Source organism: Apium graveolens, chromosome 4 (genome assembly GCF_009905375.1).
Source record: "Apium graveolens cultivar Ventura chromosome 4, ASM990537v1, whole genome shotgun sequence".
NCBI classification, from domain to species: Eukaryota; Viridiplantae; Streptophyta; class Magnoliopsida; order Apiales; family Apiaceae; genus Apium; species Apium graveolens.
In genome coordinates this window covers 264,262,768-264,272,830 of record NC_133650.1, presented here as the reverse complement: position 1 = coordinate 264,272,830, position 10,063 = coordinate 264,262,768, and the positions used below count along the sequence as shown (strand labels likewise).

General features: G+C 37.1%; 1 non-coding gene across 1 annotated transcript; it reads left to right on the top strand.

The window, feature by feature from the left end:
• Window positions 1–1,701: 1,701 nt before the first annotated feature.
• On the top strand, window positions 1,702–1,808 carry LOC141723078 (small nucleolar RNA R71). The gene has a single exon (XR_012576071.1). It is a non-coding gene; the product is annotated as a small nucleolar RNA R71 (small nucleolar RNA).
• The last annotated feature ends 8,255 nt before the right edge of the window (window positions 1,809–10,063 follow it).

Sequence of the window (10,063 nt, the reverse complement as noted above, 5' to 3'; positions counted from 1 at the left end):
TGTTCTTCCCCTTTATCATCTTCACTATCCGAATTCCCCAACAAGGCTTTCTCTAAGGCATCGGACCTTAGCAATTGATCAAGTTCCGATGTAACCACTGAAATGACCAACTCCACCTTTAATCCCTCCTCATTATTAGTAGGAAATTTTATAGCATTGAACATATTAAAAGTAACATCCTGATCCAGAAATCGCATTGTGAGCCCACCCTTTTGCACATCTATCAAGGTTCGGCCAGTCGTCAGGAAAGGTCTTCCCAAGATTATGGGAATCTTCTTGTCCTCCTCGAAATCAAGAATGACGAAATCGGCAGGGAAGATGAGTTTATCAACCTTGACCAAGACATCCTCCACAATACCCCGCAGATAAGTAATAGAACGGTCGGCCAATTGCAAGGTCATATAAGTCGGTTTGGGATCAGGTAAGTACAACTGCTTGAAGATTGATAAGGGCATCAGATTGATGCTAGCTCCCAAGTCACATAAGCATCTGTCAAAAGACATTTTTCCAATAGTACATGGAATAGTGAAGCTTCTTGGATCTTTAAGCTTCAGAGGCAACTTCTGTTGCAGCACAGCACTGCATTCCTCCGTGAGAGCGACTGTCTCTAAATCATCTAGCTTCACCTTCCGAGAGAGAATACCTTTCATAAACTTTGCATAACTAGGCATCTGCTCGAGAGCCTCGACGAAAGGTATGTTGATATGAAGTTTCTTGAACACCTCCAGAAACTTCTCAAATTGCTTGTCTGGCTTTTTCTTCTACAGCCGCTTGGGAAAAGGTGGTGGAGGATAGATCTGTTTCTCCCATGTATTACCCTCAGGTGGAGTGTGCTCAACAGTAGTCTTCCTTGGTCCCATTTCTTCGTCCTGCTGCACTACTTATTTCTCATCCCCAACTTCTTAAGTCAACTCTTGAGTTTGTTCGGGATTCACAACCTTTCCAGACCTTAAAGTGATTACCTTTACCTGCTCCTTAGCTTCCCTCTTTCCTGGCACTTCAGTGTCACTAGGTAATGTACCAGGATGATGATTTAGCAAGGTATTGGCAATTTGCCCAATTTAATTTTCTAAGGTCTTGATAGAAACAGCTTGACTCTTGCACATAAGCTTCAACTCCTCTAATTCAGATTTTTTATAGGCTTGTTACAGCTGGAGTTGCTGTCTAGGTGCATACTGTGGTTGTTGAAAACCAGGAGGGTTGTACTATTTAGCTGGGTACTACTGATAAGGCTGTTGAACCGTATTCTGAGCATTGCTCCAACTGAAATTAGGATGATTGCGGTTGTTGGGATGATAGGTGGCTGGCACTGGTTGCTGCGATCGCTGGAAGTTACTCACGAACTGAGCTAATTCACTAGAAATTGTGCAGTGATCAGTCTCATGGGCACCAGCACAAAGCTCACAGACACTAGCGATTTGATTTACTCCATAATTAGCCAAATTGTCCACCTTCATCGTCAAAGCCTTAAGTTGGGAAGCGATAGTAGTAGCTGCGTCCAGCTCCAGAATTCCTATGACTTTCCCCTGAGTCAGTCTCTGGGAAGGATTCTGGTACTCATTAACAACCATCAGTTCAATAATTTCATAAGCTTCATCGTAGCTCTTAGCCCACAAGGCTCCTCCTGATGCTGCATCAAGCATGGGTCTAGAAGTAGCACCCAAACCATTGTAGAAGCAATTAATAATCATCCAATCAGGCATGCCATGGTGTGGGCACTTCCTTACTATCTCCTTATATCGATCCCAAGCCTCACACAGAGATTCCCCTGTCTGTTGAGCAAACTGGGTAAGAGCATTCCTGATTGCAGCAGTCTTCGCCATGGGAAGAATTTAGTGAGAAACTTTTGCGCGAGATCCTCCATAGTGGTAATAGATTCTGCTGGTATAGAGTGTCACCAGCACTTAGCCTTGTCCCTCAGTGAAAATGGGAAAAGGCGTAGTTTGATAGCATCTTCAGTCACATCATTAAATTTGAAAGTGTCGCAGATCTCGATAAAATCCCTGATGTGCATGTTGGGGTCTTTAGTAGGAGAACCCCCAAACTGAACTGAGTTCTGTATCATCTGAATCGTGCTTGACTTAATCTCAAAAGTGTTAGCCCTGATAGCCGGTCTGATAATGTTGGACTGAATGTCATTAATCTTAGGCTGAGAATAGTCCATCAAAGCCTTCAGATTTTCTGCTTGATCTCCCATCGCTACTACAATTGGTTTTTCGACTTTCTCTTCTTCTTCTACCTTCTTTTCTTCCTCAAAAACTTCCTTACGAACTACCACAACTTCTTCCTCGGCTTTATGCAGTGTTCTCTTACGAGTACGTGAACGCGTATGCATACACCCTCGCTAGAGTACCTGAAATAAGATAAGGGAACAGATAAGTATAAATGTCCGAGTCAATGAACTTTAACGACCACTGATGGAAAGCACATAAACTATCAATTAACACTGCAGTCACCGACAGCGGCGCCAAAAACTTGTTAGTCAGTAAACACGCGCTAATAATACACGCAAGTATACGAGTTCACAAGTAGTATAGAAACTTTTCTAGTTCATTCCCACAGAGACTGTATTAGTTAACAAATTAATTCACGCACTTAAGCAACAATGTATGGTTATTATTCAATGCTAAGACGATAATACCGTGAGGTTTTTTATAACTAAGAATTAAACTAATAATTATAACTACGAGAATAAGATTAACTGAATTAGTATATATGACAAACATGGGATTGTAACTTCATTAAATACTTTATTCAATAGCCTTATTATTCTTAACCTTAGCATGCAATGGTGATGACACTAATCAGATAACACGAAACTGATAAACGCCAACTTTCGTTGCACGAGTACCATACTACCAGACATCCATAAAAGAGATAGAAGCTGAATAGACACCAATTATATTGAGACCTTATATGTCTATAGAATTTGACAACATAATGGTTTCAACACAAGTTATCTATCTTGATTTCACAGGGCAAGTAAGATGGTTAAAATTACCTACGAATCATGCACAACAAATACATGAACCTATACTAGCATGACAAGTTCTAAATCCTTAAATTCACTTTCGCTTCATTAAGAATTAACACACTATCTTATAAGTTCGCAACGCTCATAAGACGAATACGCACAACCAACACTAGGATATCGTACAAGCACCACATACTAAGGCATCAAACAATTTAACTAAAGAAATCCATAAATAAATCCGTTAGAACCCCACAATAACGATTAGCCCATAATCGGACTCATAATCAACGTGGGTTCCAATGAAAGTATGGTATATAAAACGTAGTCTTTGTAACGAATAAATAAAACCAAGTACAAACAAGAGTATAGGTTCAACAAAACAAGAAACGAGTATCCAAGATTACAATTCAAAATAAAGATTCACAAGAATAAACTAGATCGTCTTCGCCTTCGTTGAATTATGTTATAGGTCTCTTGTCGTCTTCTCCTTGTGCTCTGGTAAGTCTCTTTATTAAAAAACGATCTTGAGTTATCAATATATAGCAGCCCAATCAACCCAGGAGTCCAGAAAACAGAATTGTAATAGAATCAGGATTTTATTATCCCGATACGGCGCGGCCGCACGCTTCATCAGCGCGACCGCACTGTCTTTCTGTACTTCGGCGCGGGCGCGCGCTTGTTCAGCGCGGGCGCGCTGGGCTTCTGCCAGAAATAACTTCTCTTATTATTCTTTATCTTGCAGCTTCGAGCCGGCTTCAACGAGCTTTTATTCTAACACCACCTAGACACCATATTAGCACCAAAACAATGCTAATTCACCTGATTCACAGATTAATGCCTGTAATGCAAAAACACTAGAAAACACGTTAAAAACCTACAAACTTGAGTACAAATGCATCAATTCAAAGCTTATTAGAGCATTATAAAGTGTCATAAATGCCACTCAACACATGCTAAAGGCAAAGTTTTGAAATTCTTTATTCTGTTTATATTGTGTTTAATTTTAAAGAGCATGCTAGTATAGTGTGGTTTCCAATTCTTAAAAAGATTTTAACTATTTACTTAATCATTTGGTATGAAATCAATAACCTGTTTATTTATATATCTGGTACTGCTGAGCATTCGTTGGCTCATTGTTTTATGTATCTCTATATTACTTTATTTCAGATGCCTAAAGATCGAGTGCCGGCTAGCAGACCTATTGTTAACTGTAGCCAGGGCAGAGAGTCAACTCCTCCTCTATCAAGTTCTTATGGGATAGTTATGTCAGACCTGTTGTAGGTCTGTTGAGTTGCTGTAATAAGACAGGTGTATCACACTTGTTTAAATGAAGTTTGTATTGTAATAGTTGAGTAGCCTAAATCATACTTAAACCTGGAAAAGATCTTGGTAAGGGGGTCATGATGTTGTAATAATAATGATTTTAGTTGTATTTTATTTTTGGTTGTTAGTGTTCGTGACGTCATTTCCTAACCCCGGGGTTTGAGGCCGTCATAATAGAAATCACTTTGTCAGGAGATCTAATCACATCAATAGGAATTGCAGTTATCTGGCTGTCAGGATACAGAACTAACTGATCAGGATTGGCATGTAACTGTGTCCTGATCCTGACAGATTCCTTTTAAGCTTTAAGCTTATCAGCCAGCTTGACCAACTTCCTTTTCTTCTTGGGAATAGTCTCCTCAGCATCAGACTTTTCCCCCTTTTCAGTGACATTACCCTTCATTGGCTTAACATTTAACTTGAACACAATTGGGGTTTCATCATCACCAGTATCTGATTCAAAAACAACACTATTCCTGCATGCTCTTTCTTTTTTTTTTCTTTTCCTCAACAAGTGCATGTCTTAGTCTTTTTCCATGAGGAGTGTGTTTCTTAGATCCAAGCAGTCTCCTTTCTCCACCTTTTTCCTCCTTTTATGGAGGTGAATGTGCAACAACCCTTGAACCTGATTGTCCACCAGACACGTAAGTTATAGATGGTTGTTGAGATTTTACAACCGATTCTTTTTGGGAAGAACCAATGGTGGTCATGTGTTTGAGTTTCTGTTTGGGACGTGAAATGTTTGGGTCAGGAACAGGATGGGTTGTGTCCTGTTTCATAACATCAGGATTTGACACTGTGTATCTATGTGGCAGAACCCTTTGCAGAAATTGCCACATATGAATTGGTAGTTCAACCCTTTCTTGAAATTTGTCCTTTCTCTTAGCAAGATCAGTCATGGACTTAGCAATAATTTAAAAGCTGAAACTATTTTTTTTTAAAAGTAACATCAGACAATAAATTAGTAAAAATTAACTGCAAAAATCTAGTGTAACCTATGGCACCATCTTTGTCACTGAACCTAGCTATCAGAAATTGTAATATGGTACTTCCATAATCAAATACATGATAAAAAATCAAAGTGTAACCCAATTGCAAGGAAACCAATGGTAGTGTATCAAAATTAGATACCTTGCTGAGAAAGCAGCGACTGATGCAATCAAATTAATAGTTCTATTCTTTTTTGAATAACTCTCTTGCTTTGGTGAATTCTGTGTTATGGCCAATGTTCCTGATAAAATCAAACAAGGTAGTAGTAGGTCTCACAACAACCATTTTTTTCACCCAATTCAGCAAGACCCAAGGCATATTCAACAACTTCAGCCGTGATTTCATACTCCTTGTCATCATGATTAAAGAAGATGGTGCCTCTCTTGGTATTAATATGAGCAGTAGTCCAAATCTGTATAATTTGTTTAAACCAAACTCTTGAAGGAGCAGTTAGCGCATAACCAATATGATTCTGAGCAAGAAAATCTTGAATCATGTGAAAATCATAGTTAATATCAGCATGAGACAATGGTGCTTTGAAGTTATTTGGACTAAAAGTAAGGTCATTGATGATATACTTAGTAGAAACAAATTTGGAGATTGGATCATTATTTGCCATTATAGAGAATTAGGGGTTCACATAGAAATTTGAGTGTGTGTAGAGAGATGAACACGTTGTGTGTATTGTTTATATATGTGAATTTGATTAGTTTTAGAAAACTAATGCTTGTAGGCATACAGAAATACTTACAATATATATGGCAGTTACTGATTTGATAAGAGTAATTAGTGGCCTAGATAATATGTTCAAATAGTTATTAATACATGACTTATAAGGAGCGGTAATGTGTTATTGCGCCTATAAAATAGCATATACCATAAAAACAATACCTAGAATTACAAATGACTCTTAATTCAATGTAACACCCCCAAATCCATGGTCGGGGATCCAGGTTGTCACATTATTTATTTCCATTCATAACACTTTAATTTATTAAATAAACAACTATACACTGTGACCCCATAATAAAACTCACTCCACGACACATTAGAGTCTCAGAGATGAAATGGAAATAAGTAAAAGTCGTGTGATCCACAAATTATAAGTTATTACACTCAAAAGGGTTTCTGAATACATTTACATGTTCCTTGCCATTTTAACAATTCATAGATATACATAATCCGGTACATCAAAAGTTGAAGCATAGCCTATTGGTAGTCCCTACCTCAGCCACAACGGTATCTACGCATATAGGAAACTGCGTAACGTTTCTTATACGTTCGTGAATTGGGAGCTTGGTCCTGTTCATCTTATCTAGATGTTGTTGTGTAATGAATGAATAAAGCAAGGGTGAGCAACACAGCCCATCAAGATAATATATAATTGATTAATAATATACGTACATTTTTAGAGTATTTATGAAAGTGTTGGTCAAGCAAATATGAACCAAGTTTGATATCTTAATACGACGAAGTTGCAAAATATTCAATATATATATACTTTCAAAATATATATAGTTTGCTCAATAATGCAAAATATCTTTATCGATAGCTTTCTGAAAATCTTTTCATGCATAAGATAATCATTTACTAGATATAAGTTTAAAAGATGAAGTTGCAAGATACTTCAAAATACTTATATATCTTTTCAGAAAAACTAATTGAACTACTACTGTTCAAAGTATAATTAGTTTTCACAAGTTCATCATAAAGATGAAGTTACAAGGTAAAACTTGTATAAAACATTTTTGCAATTACTCTTGAGGGCTTTTATCCACTCAAGGAAACTCAATACTCAAGTCATTATTAAGAGATGAAGTTATGAGATACTTTATTTTCAAAATACCGTTTTTAAATGCTTGACCCTGCCAATACTCTTCGGTCACCCAGCCATAGTGTGACGCCCCGGACCCCGGGATGACCTCAGAAACCCGAACCCGGGAACGCCAAACCAAACCAATCAACTCAATATATGCTTACACAACCTTAAACTTAAATAATAATATATAATTCTTACAGTATTCCAAGTATTACAACAAAAGTTCACGATACAACCAAAAGTCTATTACACAAGCATTTTTCATTAAGATACTACACGCATTAATTATCTACTATGTTACAACCGACATTTCTGTGTAATATTAATTGTAAAATTTGGTGTAATTATAAAGCCGAATGCCAATATATTCAACTATTGTATGCTTGTGTGAATGAGAATATCTGCGTCTTAAATTTTCGATATGTGGTATATGTTTTTTCAAATCAAAAGTTTAATTATTTCTTTCATTTTTGATTTATAAGGAATATCTTAACCTTGAATAAATATCTTTTTAAAAAGTTATTTGTTCACAAAATTCAAAAGTAGTTTTATAAAATTTCTAAAAATCCAAGTTATTTTATGGTATAAATTTTATAATTTTTGAACTTGTATTTTATTTTATTAAAATAAATCTTTATAAATTTTAGTTGTCATATTTAGCAAATTACAAGAAAGCCCTTGCATGCAAACCACCCTTTCATTCTTTTCAAGGACAAAGAGGACAATTCCAAACCCACTAACTCATGAACTAGTAGCCAAATTACCTCCTTGACCTTGCATGCAGGTTAGCTTAGTTCTAGCTAGAAGGATACCCTTGTCATTTCTCAAACCCACTCACATTATAGTCAAATCAAGACATAAAAACAACTCAAAGAAGTGATCATCTCACTTCACCCCACCACTTCACTCTCATCTCCTTCTTCCACTCCCTCTCGACTTTTCCCCCTCCCCTCTCGGCAATTCCCAAAAACCGAGCCCCCATCCCCTTCTTTCTTCATTTCTCACTCAAAAAATCATCCTATTATCAAGCAATCCTACTCCCTATATGTTGTCCTTGTATATCTTTAGAGTTTAGAGTAGAAAAACTTATGTATTGACCTTGCATGGTGGTGTGTTGTTAAAACTCCAAGTGAATATCCTTGATTCTTGTGAATTCAAGGCTTTCACCATGAGTTATAGTAGAAAAGGGTTGTGAATGGCTAGACATGAGTATGTTACACTCATGCAATTGTTGTTTTCACCCTAATCCATTCGGCCATGACTTGATAGGAGCCGAATGGATGGTGTTTTGGTTGTCATGTTCCACTTTGTGTGTTTTTGTGATGATAACATGAAAATCTTAGTGAAGTCTTGATAAAACCCTTTGCATTCTAAGTGATCATCTAGATATAGCTTATTATAGGCTTGCATGTCAATTTCATGGTAATATATATTTAGAAAACATGTTGCTTTGATTGGTAAAACTCGAAGACATGCATGCATGTAAATTTCTCTTGGAATGTTGGAAGATTTTGATCATTTGGAAAGATTTTGTTAGTAAGCTTTAATTTCAGTAGGAATAAGGTGTTAATATTGATTAATGCTCCTTGATGCATGGTAATAATTCGTGGTTATCTTTTATAAAAATGTATATCTTGTTGTTTCAAAAACTTGATGATTTGTGAGTTGTGAAGTGTAGTTTCTTTTGTTTTGCCATAATTACACCTTAGGTAAGGATGATCTCCACCAAAGTTATTTTGAGAATAAGGGAGTTAGTTCAGTAGATCACCATGATTAAGTCTTGGTTTGGGTATTGGGTTGGTAGTTGAGTTTGTCAAGTCAAAACCTTGGAGAAATGAGAGTTATAATTTCTGCAGAAAATCAGTTTAGTACCCTGAGGTTTAGAGTGAGTTTTGACCATGTCATTGATGTGCACTTTGAGGCCCAAGCCACCAGAAGTTAGTATTGGGAGTATATAAAAGGTTTTAGGTGTTGGTTGGAGGTTTGCATGTCATTTGATTAGGTGCACAAGTAGAATAACAAAATCTGTCCAGCAGGGGACAGTTTTGTTGCAACTTAGAAATAGGGAGATTTGACCATGTCATGGGTAGGCCCTCATTAGGCCCTGTTGGGACTTAGTTAGAGGGAGTGTCAGAGAAGTTTTTCCAACCATAGTTCATAGGATATGAGTTAGAACCATGTGTCACAAGTTAATTCAAGTCAGGGCGTTTTCTGCCCAGAAAAACAGGGGAACCTTGGACTTTTAGCTTAGGCCCAAGAAGGCCCAAGTCAGGCCCTTGAGCCACATCAAGTTTGGGAGATACCCTTAGGTCAGGAGAGTCTTGTGTAAAAGCTTTGAAGGAAAACTTGTAGTTTAAGAGTGTCTAATGCACTCAAGAAACCATAGTAGTCATTCTGAAATTTGCACCAGTGAGCACTTTCACTTATCACATAGTTTTAGAACACTTAGGAGTGAGATTTAGGTTGACCACCATAGTTGTAAGATAGTATAAGGTCAGTAGAGCAAAAGTCACAGGTGAGGGTCAATAGGTTTTGGATAGTTTAGTAAAGGCACGTCGAGTTAGGAAGCCAAAATTAGAAGACTTTGTCTAGTTTAGCGACCAAGTGACTTAAGTTGTGAGTCGAGATCATCCAAGCCTAGTGTTGCATTATGATGTATATGGTGTTATTTGGTATTAGTATATGATATGTGATTATGTGGCTATGTGTGTACAATTGTAATTTAAAAGTGAATATAAAATTAAGTGCATATAGGCCTAAGTGCTATCTGTGTTTAATTTCGGGTTATAAATAGGATAAGTTGGTGAGAATATATTATAATGAGGATTATTATTATTTATGTAGGATCTCGATACGAGGGAAAACTTGCCATAAAGGTCGAGTGAAGCTCCAGTTGCTCCTACCCGTCAGACCAGACCAGCCTTTCTCAAGGCAAGTGATTCAACTTGACCTTCGTA